Below are 16,156 nucleotides of genomic sequence, written 5' to 3'. Positions count from 1 at the left end.
ATGCGAAGAGAGCATTCCACCAAAAGAGAGACCCGCTTACAGCGGGAAACTTAAATATGGAAGTAAAGAAACAATTTATAAGAACCTACATTTGGAGTGTGCTCCTGTACGGAAGTGAGGCATGGACAATGACCGCAGCGGAGAAAGCAAGGATAGAGGCCTTCGAAATGCGGTGCTACAGAAGAATGATGAAGATCAAATGGATCAACCGAGTTAGTAACGAGGAAGTCCTAAGAAGAGTAGGAGAGAAGCGTAGCCTCATGAAAACCTTAACAAGAAGACGGAACAACCTTATTGGCCACATCTTGAGACATGATGGCCTGATGATGGCAATCGTCGAGGGACAAGTGGAAGGCAAGAATGGAAAAGAAAGACCTCGAACAAAATATATGGAACATTTAAAGAGAGATGTGAAAGAGAATAAATACGTAGGTGTGAAAAGATTAGCTGATAGGAGAACTGAGTGGAGAGCTGCGTCAAACCAATCCTAGGATTGTTGACCAGTGATGATGAGCGTCATTGTCATATACAATGGGTTGAATTAAAGACTTGGTTTTTATATTCGTTTCATATTATGGAGGAGGAAGAGAGTTCTCATTTCAATTAATTTTATCATAAGATGAACTTCTATAAAGTTAAGCCTAAGACGATAGAGATACCTAGTGATATGATTATTTCTAGAGGTGCCCAGTCATCGTTACTAGAGCAACCAAATAATGCTCGGATACCCAAATGATTACTAGGATACTCTCTTGAATGCGTACACGAACGATTTCTTAGTGATATAAATATTTCTACACTTCCTTACAACACTGCAGCTGCCTTGATAGGCTTCTGGAAGGAGGTTTTAGGACTACAATCGTTAGCCTGTATGCATAGGCACTAGCATTGCAATAAATGAAAAAGGTAATTTAAAACTTCACGTTTTTTTTTTTTTTTTTTTTTTTTTTCAATCTTGTATACATATTCATATAGCAAGTGAATAATTACATTTTAAGTCCTCCTGAGCCACTGGCTCGTCAGGAGGTGCTTATGTAAACAAACATATAGAGGGCAAATTAAACTCATCATGACAATTGATCATTAAACTTATAACTAGAAAAATAACTAAGACATTATTTTACACTAATTATACATATTTAGAAAATTTGTAAGTAGAAAATAATGATTTTACATTATTTTTTGTATTATTTTTCAAGTAACATTTTCTTACAATTTCGTTTTAATTGGGAATAGGTTGTTATATTTTGTATTTTGTGGTTTACATAATTGATCAGTGTTGGTACTTTTACTTTTAACATTCTCATTCCATAGTTGGTGTAGGATTTAGGAATTTCATACAGCTCTTTACCTCTCAGAATCATTTCAAATTTGTTTACTTTCTTAATTTTATATTTATTACTAAAGTAATTTGCTGTAATTAGTATGTACTCATAAAGTTGATTTAAGGGTAGAACACCTATGTCCTTATACACCAGTTTAATATCAGGTACCTCTGTATAGTTTTCTAAATTATGTTTACATCTGTAGATTGTTTTGACTATTCTATTTTGGGAATTAATCAGAGGGATTTTATGAACATTTGCAGTATTACCCCAGACTATCAGACCATATCTTATTAGTGATTCTACCAGAGCATAATAAATATTTAATAGAATATTAGAATTAACATATGGTTTGATATGGTACATTTGGTAAGATATTTTTTTTAACTTATTATTTACTTTATATATATGTTCACCAAATTTAAAATTGCAATCAATAATTAATCCTAAGTACTTGTATTTTTCAACCTGGGTCATTTTGCAACATCTACACATTGTCACTAAGTAATTGTTATGCATGCAATCATGATCATGTATTTTTAAATTGATGGATTTATATCTACCCATTTTGCTTACTATATGCATAACTTTTGATTTTTTATTATTAATTAATAAATCGTGGTCATGAGACCATTGAGAGATTGAGTTTAAATCGTTTTGCATTTTTTGTTGTGCTATGTCAAAATCTTTGTGCGTACAGATTATTGCTACATCATCAGCATATAAAATTACCCTGCTATGCTTAATGCGTGAGAAAATACCATTTATGTAAATTGTAAAGAGAATAGGGCCTAATATAGAGCCTTGGGGGACACCATGATTCAGATTTTTCTTATAACTTGTAATATCACCCAACTTAACAATGATCTGTCTCCCTGTGAGATAACTTTTGAACCATTCGTGGATATTTCCTCTGATACCAATATTATAAAGAATGTGAAGTAAAATTTTTATATTAACAGTATCAAAGGCCTTGCTGTAGTCAATAAAAGTTAATAGTATTTCATTTTTCCTATCCAGGTTGAAATTTACAATTTCTGAAAAAAGTTCTAATGCATCCTTGGTCCCTTTTCCCTCTTGAAAACCAAATTGTAGCTTGTTAATTATTTCATTTTTATTTAAAAATGAAATCAGGTAGTTAGCAACATACTGTTCAACAATTTTACTCAAAGAGGGAAGAATAGAGATTGGTCTATAGTTGTTCAAGTCAATAAATGAACCCTCTTTATGAATTGGTCTTACTATAGCTGTTTTTAAAGCCTCAGGTAAAAATCCTTCTTTAATACTTAGATTTATAAATTTAGCAATTAATGGAAACAACAAATCATTATTTTTTAGGTCAAACATTCTGATATTATCTAAGCCAGGGGCTTTCACTTTCATTTTTGACATAATCTTTTCTACAGAGTCATAAGAACATTCTGGTATTACAATAGAGTTCATGTTTGTATCACTGTAATTGGTATTGAATTTTTTATTGCATATTATTTTTAAATTATCTATGCCGTCTGTAAAGTGGTCAACAAATAAATTACATATTACTTTTATGTCACTTCCTAGTCGTCCAGTTAAATGTGTCAATATGATATCATCTCCTCTCCCACTTGTTTTTCTTTCTAGCAATTCATTTATGATATTCCACATTTCTTTTGTATCTTTGATATTGGCTATTTTTTTATGATAATAAATCTTTTTATTTTTCCTGATTTCAATCAATACTCTGTTTCTTAAACTCTTATAATCCTCCTTATACTTTTTGTTGGAAATGTTACTTTTCCATTTTTTAAAAGCAAGATCTCTATCCCTAATTAGCTTTATAGTTGAAATATTCATCCATGGTTTTACTGGAGAATTATGTCTATTAACTGTTCGTTTTTCACTTGATACACTATATATTTCTTGTAGAGTTTTGACCAACACCTGGTACATTACCTCAAGATCATCGATACAATTTATATTCCCCCACTGACATTTTTTTATGTTACTTTTAACTTTATGTTCAACCAAGAAACAGTCATGATTAATGTCAGAGATGAAATCATTAGATTGAATTTTATGTTGTTCATCCAGGAAAGACAGTCCAACCATATAGTGATCACTAATTTTTGTTTTGTATAGGAGTCCTTCCACAAACTTTGAATTACCATTATAATAAATATGGTCAAGACAAGAAGTAACCAATTTATTACCTTTAATCTCTTCTCTAGTATACTCTGAAATAATTTCTTCATAGCCATATGCAGCTAGGAGATTCCTATATTTTGTACAGCTGATATTTCTTTTATTTTTTATATCAATATTGATGTCCCCTATGATAATGTTATGAGATCTACCATTTACTAAGAATTTGTCTTCTAGTTCATCTAGAAATGCAGTTATAGAATTGTTTGGGGGCCTATATACACCAATGATATTAAGATTAGTTTTACCAATTGAAACATTTCCACTAATACATTCAAAACTGTCAGTTTTGATATCTTTAATAGTGAATGCAAGACCACACTTAACGAAGAACATTAATCCTCCTCCTCTCCTGTTACTCCGTGGTTTACAGTATGTTGAAAAACCTTCTAAGTTATATAATGTTGTATCATTTGAATTTATATTGATTTCAGCCAGAATGAAAACATTCACATTTAAATTCTTAGACATAGCTATGAATAAATACTCTATTTCTTCCCAATGAGCTTTTAATGATCTTATGTTAATAAAAATAATTGTGCCAGAAGAGCTTTTTCTATCAATATCATCTAACTGTTCATAAATTTTTACCAGAGGTTTAACACTTTTAATAATCTTTAGAATATCCATGATTATATCTCAAATAAAATAATATTCTGACAACCTCTGAGGAGGATATATCAGTATTATTTGTAATCTAGGTATTTATATTAGAAATATTGTTCAATTTCCTCTATTTTTGAGATTTTAATAATTGTTGAATTTTCATCTTTTTTAAGCAGTACTCTCCCATCTTTATACCAAACATATTTATATTCATGTTCTTTTGCCTTAACTTTAACATTCCATAACAAATTTTTATAGTACCATGTAAGTCTATCATTTATGTATAACTGATGACCATATTTTTCTTTTATAGTGTTTTCTCTTGTTAATTTTCTTTTGACAATTACATTCTGTTTACATTTTCTAGAATTAAATTTCACTATGACTTTGTTAGGCTTTAGTGCATTCTTTCTGATAATAAATACTTCCTCTAAGTCACTTTCATTAATATTATCTACCTGTAAGTCTCTGCATAATTCAATCACTTTGTCCCGGACTTCATTGTTTGTATTCTCATTAGAACATAAACCTACTATTTCCACATCACAGTCATATTGTTTCTGCTCTAGCGCATTTACCTTTTGCGAGAGAACTTCAATTATCTGGTTTTTATCTGTAATTTCCCTTCTTAATTCTACAATAACACCTTTTAATTCTTGTATAGTTTCGTTATTACTATTTACTGTGGACTTCAGTTCTTCATTGGACACTGTAATATAACCAATTGAGTCCTTAAGGTCCTTTAAGTCCTTGACAATAGTTGTAAGTATTGTCTTGATGTCTCCTTCTGGAATTGTGGACACTAACCTTGTATCGTTAGTAGATGCTCCATGGGAAGAAACCGCTCCCTTTTCCTCTCCCACTTCAGGCGTCCTTTTCTGCCGGCAAGAGATGCACTTCCAGGAATCTTTATTCTTACGAGACATGCATCGATATGAAGATTCCTTCAATCCAGCACACTCAAAATGTATGCTGCCGGAACAGAATCGGCAGATTACAAAATCGCCATCCTCGGGAAGGAGATCCTTACATCGCGAGCAGTTCATATTATTCACAGAGTACTGATCTTTCAGAGAAAGGCACTTTGGAAATGCTTTTTACGAAAATCGATGCTATTTTGTTTCCTCAATAATGTAAACAACCTTATCACAACGGCATACTCTGCATAATATCTTTGTAGGGAATGATGTATCACTTTCACCCACAATCTCAGCGAATACCCGTTCACAGTTTTATCTGATATTGCACTTACTATAACAGAGAACACTCCAAATATCTGACAATTTCAAGATTTTTAGAGAGCCACTTCAGAACAACGCCAACACTCATGATTGAGAGAGTTTTAGAACGATCGTCTGCGATTAAATATCCGAAAATGAAATGGAAGATGCATGATTTATTTTAACTAATGAGAAAAAAACCACTTTACCCTGGCCCAAGGTCCATAGCTTAAATTTGACAGATAAAACACCGTAAGTTCAAAGGGAAAAACCTGATTTTTTGCGTTTTAATTTGATTCTGGAGTGATATTAATTCATTATCATCAATCATCAAGTAAAAATAAGGCATTGGCTGCAAAGAACTTGACTAGGGTGAATAATGTTATATAATCCGATGGGAAAACGAATTCCTAAGCCTATCTGTTAGGCCGTATCACTTATTTTATCTCCGTATCTTTTATTTTATAGTTTCTGTTGAACCTGAAAAAAGTGCGGATATTCCTTGATATCCTTAGGGCCACCATGATCACCTGATACTATGAACTACAAACTAGATACTATAGAACTCAAAGAGAGTATAGACTACCATAATACTCATATGAATATCAAGACAAACACCATAGTAACCTCGTTCTCGGCTTCCGCGAATATCTTTAAAAGAGCCAGATTCGTAATTACGCGAATACGAACGAATACTATTGCCATATGTTTTAAAAACATTTTCCTTTCATGAACGACAACATTAAAAGTAAAAGAAAATATGGCACCAGGATTTTGGGCCGTTCAATTCAATATTTTTTATTTTACACCCTTTCAGACAAAATTCAACCGTCTGAAACGCATGTGATGCAATCTCAAGCGATAAAATATTCGACTGATGATAACTCAAAATTAGGTAGAGAGCATAATTATATTTCTCACGATTAGGAAGGTCTACTGAATGTAACGGGAAACTCGCATTAGAGAAAACTTTTCGATTCATTTGACTTACCCGTATGACGGGTAATACGAAATACTTAGTGAATCGCTGTATAGGTATCGGTATCACTATATGACCATGGGTAAACCATAATAAAAAAAATCCCGGTCATTACTTCTCATTTCATCCCGTGCGGCTAACGACATGCGGGGACAAGTTATGAAACATCTTTTATTGCTATATATTTTCTCCGTAGCAAAATATTATTTTCCCTGCAACACGAATTCATTCTATTGTTATTTCTGCGATCCTTCCGATGCTTTGATGGGTCAGTCGTGACTCATGAGTTCCAATTCGAAGTCATAACAAAGTGTACCCATACTTGGAACAGTCTGCATAGGATCATGATATCAACTTAAGACACGCGAATTTGAGACACGCGAATGAAATATAATAGTTTCAGTAAGATATTCCATTGAGAGGATATCACACTAAAAACTTTATATTGTACATTCAAAAGAATGTTTTTTTTCCTGTTTGGTGAGACTGAACATAACTAAAAATTTACGTTTAGCTGGAGTTCTAGTAATTGTATGTATTTTAGCAATTGAATATGAAATTCTCACTTTTATAAAGTAACTGCCATAAGAGGATATTGTTTATAGCAATTCCCCTATTCTGTCTTTTTTAAAGAGATAATGATGGACAAAACAATCGAAGTAAGTCGAAGTCCGTGGTTCTACCATGCATTAGCTAAAAAAGATACTTCCTTAGCACAAAGTAAAAAAAGGCAATAAAAAATTATCGTTCATTATTTAAAAACATTTTCCTTTCATGAACGACAACATTAAAAGTTAACGAAAATATGGCACCAGGAATTCGGGTCGTTCAATTCAATATTTTTTATTTTACACCCTTTCGGACAATATTCAACCGTCTGAAACGCATGTAATGCAATCTCAAGCGATAAAATATTCCGCTGATAACAACTCAAAATTAGGTAGAGAGCATAATTATATATCTCACGATTAGTAAGGTCTACTGAATGTATCGGGAAACTCTGCGAGTCTTGAAAACTCAAATAACTTGCTTGAAACTCACTAGTCTTGAAAATGGTACAGTGTAACCGAAACTAGTCGGCAATAAAGTGTGTGTTTTTGTGTAGAAAAGCTAAGTAATTTCCTTCCAACCATAAAATATGGAATTCTACAAAGTAAAGGCCTCAACAATTCAGTGCAATAAAAAATTATTTGCAGAATTATTTATAAAATAGGTATAAAATTTAAAACGTGGGAATAATAATATTTTTAGCAAGTTCTCATCAACGGTAATGTAAAACTAAAAGCCTCAGAAAACAATATGAAGTTAATACTCTCTCGTGACCACGTTGGTACCTACTCTGTTCACTGTAAGGTTTAAATTTCATTCAATGATCATATCTTTTCTGGGAAGAATTACACTAGCAATTTCTACCATGCAATGCATTTTTCCTCACTACCTCTTGGTTGCGATATGCCCGATACACGCTCCCAGGAAAGTGGATAAAAATGAGATAAGAAAAATTATATGAATTTGGCCCAATTAAAAAAAAAAAATTTACAATAACGACTGTCATCATAATTTCTCTCTTACAGAACAAATGCTTGCTTTATTTTGGAAAAACTTGAGACTATAAACCACTATTTTCGTTTTAATCTTCAAAATTACAGATTTCGATGTTATTTTACAAGTTTACTGATGAATACTGATGTTATTGAAAATGTTGCATCAGAAACTATGCAAATCAGTATTACGCAACTGCACAAATAAAAATAACCAGCATAATACAGCAATGCAAATTTATACGATTGCCTTCGAGCCACTATTAAAGAAAATTAATTTTTTTCAAGAAATTTGTCCACTTTGAAAATAAATTCCTTAATCTTATTTAATTATTAGATTGATCCATATAGTTAAGTAGACAAAAGCATTTCTATTACGTAAGTACATGATCTTCTTTCTTACGGCAACAGAATCGAAGATTTAGGAGAAGCGTTAATAAATCGAAAAATAAAAACCCTACTAGTTACAGAGTTACGATAAAATTATCCCATTATTAAATTTTACAAACAGTTCAATGCAGTATAATGCAGTATTAATCGATTAAAGAAATTAAGGGTGTATTAGGAATCAATGATAAAAATTTCATCGCAAGAGGTAACGTTGACTTTAATAAACGGGCAATGACATAGCTTCCGCTTGCTATTTTCCAATTTTCTACTTTTGCCGGGGCAATCTTAAGACAAAAGTTAAATACATTTTTCCAAAATTGGATGGATGATAATATTTGTCTTTTGCCACCGGCTTCGATTTTGTTTCTTTTTCCACGAAGAGAGTGGGTATTCTTAAGGCATTGCAGTGTTGATAAAGTCAGCGAGTTATCGGTTTTGAGCTACAATCATAGTGCTATAATCACTCAACTCCGACTTATCTAATTTCATGGGGTCAGATCTCCGCATTATTTTTTTGTTAAGGTAGCTTTTGCTCTAACACGAATAGTAGCATGATTTCAGGACTCCTCGTAACCCCCCTGTCCTTTGACATTGTTTGGAGTTCCCCGCTAAGGAAATTACTCATTTCCCACCACATGCGCTAAATGTCGGGGGAAGTTAACTGCGATGGCGCAGAGAAATTCAAAGGGGATGGTTGGTGTCAACAAAACGCAATTCCTACCACACCTCTTGATGATCCTGTGAGCGTTATTCCATACCGCGAAGTTTCATCCATGAAGTGTTGCAGCTCAGTAGATACTATCCAAGCAAATATATACACGTCAGCGTTATTCTCCAACTTCGTTATATTTAAGCGGCGTAAATATATGCTCTGGCAGTCACATTTTTCCGACTCGGTTAAAATGGTATTCGCACGTGAAGAGGACAGGCGCCGACGGGAAGTGAAAATCGTGAGAAAATTTAGCGCACAAAACACAGCTTGAAAGGGATTTTTATAGGAAAATATAAGCATAAAATTGTTTTCGCCATAAAATATAGCACAGGATGACTGGGTTGGTGCTGTGAATGTGAAAATAAAAACATTACACTCGAAGAGGAGTCATCGACCTAAGTATAAACGAAGATTGAATTACATGAAAAGAATATGTCTCAGCCATTTTTATAAATTAATTATATATATATATACAATGCATAGTCATAGTCAAGAGTTAAAGAAATGAAAGAGCTGCAGGGAAAAGGTAAAGAATACATTTTTTTGATATGGTACATTACTACTCGAATGGAAATCGTACTAACTGCTTAGAAATCTGAAAGGATAATTTTGAATACAACAAAGGTTTTGCTCTCATTACTCCTGATACTGAAAAAACCATTAAAAGGTGACACAAGACTGGATGACACTTCCAAACGAATATGTATACTTCATGATAGAAAATATTTGTAACCTTTCCAGCAATAATGGTGAATTACTGATTTAATATCGCACCTATTGTACCCCTGATAGCTCGAGGAAATATTTTGTATCATCCTTACACATTGATAACGTCACAAAGATAAAGATCTTTCTTCCTTATGTAATTTACGTCGCAATAACTTAAGTCCTTTCTTCCAATCATTTATGATTGAGGTGAATTCATTACTTACTATTGTAAAAAATTAAGAAAAGATGATAGACAGCATAAAATATTTGAGAAACAAATTTATCCATCCGTAGAACTTACTCTACTGGCTCAAAACTTGGTACCAGGGTACAGTAGGACGTAGTTGAAGATTTCAGTACTTCCATGCATTAAATGTGCGGATGGAGTTCTAAGATTACTCCTGCAATATAATTACTTTCATTGGTCCATTACGTTTTCGGAAAATATGCGAGGTCATACCTGCAAATAATTCTGTTTTTTGCACCTTAAAATCATTTTTAGTTCCCATAAAAGAGAAAGTTTCCGTATATTCGCTAAATACCATAACTTTAGTACTAATTTACTCCAAATATACTCACAGTCGTCGAATGAGTAAAACTACCTATTTCACTCGTGAGTCTTAGAACAGTATATTCATTTTATAATGCTGAAACTGAGTATTTGTGAGTGTGCCTTAGAGAATAAGTTCATACATAATTTTTATAGAAAGTTTTTTAGAAGTATGGTGATAACGATGGAAATGGGTCACTGAACGTTATCAATTCCAGTGTTTGTTATTTTCAGCACACGACCAAGACGTAGAGGTCGACCAACATTCGCAAGGAAAAAAGAGTATAATGTAATGGAAATCCATTAGTATATCTGGTCATTCACTTCCATCGGTTGGTAAGGTTTTGATTAACGGTTATAAGAACGAGGGATGTTCGTTTTCAACCTCCGATGGGTCATGAACAGAAGACGAAGAGAATAATTAAAAATTATTTCATTGGTAAATGTTGAGCACACTTGTGGTATCCTTTCGACATAATCGCCTTGTCAATTGAGGTATTGGTCGTGCCTGTGGACAAGTTTTTCTATACCCTCTTCAGAAGATGTTGCCGCCAGTGACCTCCAATGAATTTTACCTTAGTTCTGAAGCTTAAAGCCTGCTTGAAAACCCTCCACTCCTCACCACTTCTTCACTTCAGTGTTAATATTGAAGTCACACGGCACCATGTCGACATTGCACGGCGGATGATCGAAATGATCCCATTGAAATTGCTCAAGGAGTAGTTGGGCTGGATCGACGCTGAGATAACGGTCGTTGTCATGGATCAGAACACTTCATGAAGCCTCCATGCCTCATTCATTTCTCATTCGTTTCATGCCTCCCCTTTTGTTTTGAATGGGAATAGATGAAATGTTTCACACTGCTTCACACTCTACCCAGTGCATTAAAAAATTCTATTTTACCGGGATAAAGGTCAAGACATGTCAATGCTGAAGCCGTTTGGCGAGTTTTCTGGCTCTTGCTCCAAAGTGCACACTTGGCGGAAGAGTCCATTTAGGCAGTGTAGTTAATAAGATTGCTGCTAACCTTAAACTAAAAACTTAAGATCAGAAATTACTTGAGCGTGTGGTGCGGAGGATGCGCAGTTGTCTTATGCGCGCAGTACCCGCCTGTCGCTTTTAAGGTGCTTTTGCTGAGTTTTCGGAGGTTGAAAAAAAAACGTCCCTCGTATTAAGAATAGCACAGAATACAACAAAATCAAAAGGGCACGGCAGGAGTGTGGACTCATTACCGTTCTCCCGTCATTATTGTTTAAATTCTAAGTGAAAATAATCAAATTCATCGCAATATCTGGATTATTCAGCAAAAAATCATCAATAAGTTGATCAAGGGAGGAGTATGAAGGCAAAATCTTAAGTATGACTATGAAATTAGGGGCCGAGGCTTAAAAAAACCATTTCAACAGATAGGATGATAAAAATTTTCAATACGACTGGGCCTTTCCAATGATAAAAACTCGTAATTGCGGTTGAGAGACGTCTGCCCTTTTGTGGAATTATTGGTTAAGCCCAAAACTACCTCTGTCATTGATGCGTGAATAACAAACGAACATTTCTTTTAAATAAAAACACGTGAGTCTTCGAAATTGAGTTAGCGCACGTATTTCAACTCACCTTCGTATGAGGAGTCATGCGAGATAGCTACCGCTAATGCCGATAGATGTCGGGAGGCGTCACGATCGTTTTGAGGATGGAACCTCAGATCAAACGGGAGGAGGGAAATATTAATAGGAAGAAAGTTAATCAGCCATAATAGTATTCTAGTCGTACCAAGAACACGTAATATCTCTATACAAGTTCAGCGCGATACAACTCCAACTAAACGGGTCAAAAATTAACAAGATAGAATTTTCGGGAAATAATACTGAGGAATACGCCTCTTCAATCACAAGAATACGTTGTTATTAACATATTTACTATATCATGCACTCATTATTTCCTTAAAGGATAAATTATTACTATAGAGACTATCTAAAAACGCAATAAACACATTCAGCTGGTCATAATATTCATTATATTTGGTAAGAAAAGGTGGATGGCGAAGTTAAATTAAACTCACAATTGCATTCTTAAGTATTTTCAAAGTTGTTATAAAAATCTATCAAAAATCCAAGGCTACATTATAAAAGCATTGACCTTAAAAATGAACACAGGGTATTTGAATAGAAGCTACTTAGTTTTTATTTGAAATGTAATTCGCTGACATGCTTGAATCATAAATTTCAAAATAATTTAAAAAATTATCCACAAAAATATGTTGTATAAAATGAACGATGTATGAAAAATAGTTCGGTTTCGTTTGAATTATAATTGGTTAACATGCTTTAATGATTTATTTAAAAATAAATTGAAAATTTAACCACAAAAATGTACGTTATCTATGAAGGCAGGAAGTAGAGCATTTCTTTGGCCTAAACTCTACGTCTACATCATGACACTGTCTGCATTAAGGCACCTTTTTGTAGGATATTTTTGTATAGACAAAAACTTCAATAGCCTTTTACAGATACACTGAGGCGGAAAATGAACAAAAAACTCAAACGCAAGATCATGAAGCCAGTAGAAAATTTTAATTCCATCTCCAAAATTTATAATGGTGCCTTAATGGCTACGCAAGAGTTATTCGAATTGCGAAGCGTGTCAAAAAGGTTTCCTTATTCCCAAAAATACCGTTTCGTTCCCTCAAACGATACGAAAATTCCGGGGAGTCTCTAACAGTGCTATTCATTTCCAACTGTTGACTCAAAATAGTTGGAAATTTAGAGACTTTCACTCATGCATGAAAATGACACAAGAAGTCGATGGGATGACCGAGGCATTTTAATTCTCAAGAATTAAAATTATATACATACAACAAAAATATCTACTTACATTACCTAGCTACCATTACTAACAAAAGTTGACATCTCTAGAATGGTTAAACATAATTTGGTTCTTTAAAAAGCAATGTAATGCTGAATTTCTGGGCAAATCGCATTTGCACCATGTGCCACGTAATCTGGAAAAATATTGTGAATCAGCCATGGGACGCACTTGATCCATGTACGGGGTGAGTGAGATCCTTTTACAAGTTTGTGAGAAAAAATTTATAAAAATTTCAAATTTACAGAGAGAGGAATGTAATAATAATTACCTTTTTTAGCAATTTACATACATAATATACAGTGAATCTAATTTTTTAGCAAGCTTAGAAAATATTCCTAAGGTAGGTAAAAGTGATAAATGCTTTTTAGGGATCGCACTTACTCCACCTTACCTTAGATCTCACAATATTTAAGAAATACTAATTTAAAATTAAATGCTTATCTGCCTGCCACACAATCTTCAAAGAAACACTCTCGGAAATATTTTTGTACAGAAAATTTGAAGCCAGCGGATACAGGTCATGAAGTATTAAGATTGAATTTATGGAATGAATTCATGACCATCGAACTAGTCCTCGAAAAATAAGTGAATGAACTTGTGAATAGAATTTTAATAGCAATAAAAAAAGCACATACGTAAAATAGTGAACACGATTTTGCTTACCAAACAAACTGATTCTGGGGTCATTTGAATAAATCTTAGACTTGATTCGAAATCTTTCGTATTTGTATTGGAAATGACGCAATAAACGTTGAATTCATATGACAGCAATATATAAATAAACGTACTTCATTGCGTTTAATATGAATTAATATGATAATTTTCATTTTTTCATCCAATCGCGAGTGGTTGCCGTACGACTAATGATGACTATTACTCAAAATAGATGAAAAGAAAAAAATCTCTCCCTTACGATGCTACCTTCCCTTGCCCTTTTAAATTATTCTTGCCTACATTCTACGTCAATCTCTACCAAATAATTAGTGAATGGCATAAAACTTCCGTTTTTCCTCGGGTCTGAATGAATACGACTCCAGTCTGAAATTCCATCGCTTTACTTTCCAAAATTTTCACCATTCAAAACGGCTACCCGACCCAAAATGGTGCCGCTTGGGAGTCAGGCAATGAATGTGGAACTATTGCCTCGCTGGTTTCGCGGGCCAAGATATGGAAATTATCAGCGTTTTCGCTTGAATGCCGGGCTGCTAACGACCTGAGCCTAGACACTTGAGGGCCACAATTGACAATCTGAAGTTTTTAGACGACGCAGAGGGACTTACCAAGGGGAGAACCCACAGAAAAATTTACGTCGATTTTGTGCCATCGTTATACGCCGGTAATCAACTGGTAACAGGCACCAGCTTGGAATTAAAAAGCAGACAAAAGAGCGTCAAAGCTCAAATTCTGCTCAAATTTATCCAAGCTTCCATTCAAGTTCTAAAATTCAACAAAAACATTACTTCTAAGGACATTTTTTGAATTTTCCAATGAGTATTTGTTGGACAGACTTCTTCCTATCATGTAAAGCTGATTCTTGCATTAAAAAGGGAAATATTCACTTGAAACTGTAAGGGTTCTGGATTTCAAGAAATCACTAGCCAAGCAAACTAAAAAAAAAGTCATTTGTATTATCACCAGTATTTAGCTGGGCCAAAATTGGCAGGTTAAGTTTTATAAAATAGATGGTAAAATTTTACACCATGGGTGAAATTTAACATGAGGAAATGATTTTGCTATAAGCCGAGATTCGTGCCTGGATCTCCCAGTAGCCGGTAAGGTATGCTACCAATCATAATAACAAGCAGGAAGGTCATGATTTGAATCCCGGCATAGACAAATGTTATTGCTTCTAATATTTTATGCTCTTGCCTTTGCCCATAAAGTTTATATCGTGCGGCAATGACCATTTGCCCATTTTTTGAAAGCTTGAAAGGTTCTAGGAACCTGAACCAATTTCATAGATTATATCATTTTTGAAAACATTGGAAATACACAAAATGTGCACCTTCTCCACATCATTTCCGCGATATTCTAATAAGCAAAAAAATGATCTTCAAGTGATGACTGATTTCCTTAGGAGTACATGCTTACAAGAATAGAAAAGAAGGAATTAATATCTTCAATGTTGAATTTTTGATTCCTTCCACTTGAAAAGATTTAAAAAACTACAGATAGAGCAGGATTACAAGCGATTTATTTTTCGAAGGAAAAGAATGAAAACTTTCAAACACATCCCAAAATTTTATCCAAAATATTTAATTGGCAAAAGGAATTATGACGGATGATTTTCTTTGAATATTCTTTCCAGTTGTCAACATTATACTAAAAATTACGTCTTCCAAATTAACAATGATACACTTTTAGAGTGTGCAGTATATTATTATGACTCAATTAAAATATGGTTATAATATTATATAAAATGATTTTACACGACCCTGAGTACGTAGAGATTCGTTCATAATTTTTTTGTCTAAATAAATGAAGGAAAAATATTATCCTGGAAGTATAGGAGGCTCTTTCCAAAATAAAGAAACATTTAAATATTGCTTGGCATTAATTGAATCATTCCTTAAAAAGTTTCATTGGAAGATACCCAAGAGGGAGTTTTCTTTATCTTCCAGCCCATTTTTTCAAGGAATTGTGTGACGAAGAAGAATGTCCCTTCGCTGGCAATTAGCTTTTTGAAGTCATTCGTTTGAATTTCCTTTGTTCGTTTGTGTCGCAGGAATATCTCCTTGAGAGACTTTTCGCTCCCATTCATTGTGTTTACGCGTTCCCATTAAAATTTGGAGGTATTTCTGTTTCCATTTACCATATACTTATTTTAAAAAACGCATTATTTAGGATACTAAAAAACAGCTTTACTACGAAATGTGCGTCGTAGAAAAGTGAAATAGAAAGTTTTTAATCCAAATATTTGACTTAACGTTTTTGAAGGTAATAATGATGTGATTTGAAGATGAAAAGAAAACATTTTTTCCTAACAAAACTCGTAATAGTATACCACGGTGGCGGAGGTAAACTACTTGCCTGCCAAACAAGGGGTCGCGGGTTCGAGTCCCGCCTAGATGTAATTCCC

The sequence above is a fragment of the Ischnura elegans genome, chromosome 4, assembly GCF_921293095.1.
Source record: "Ischnura elegans chromosome 4, ioIscEleg1.1, whole genome shotgun sequence".
Taxonomy (NCBI): Eukaryota; Metazoa; Arthropoda; class Insecta; order Odonata; family Coenagrionidae; genus Ischnura; species Ischnura elegans.
This window is presented reverse-complemented; position numbering follows the sequence as displayed.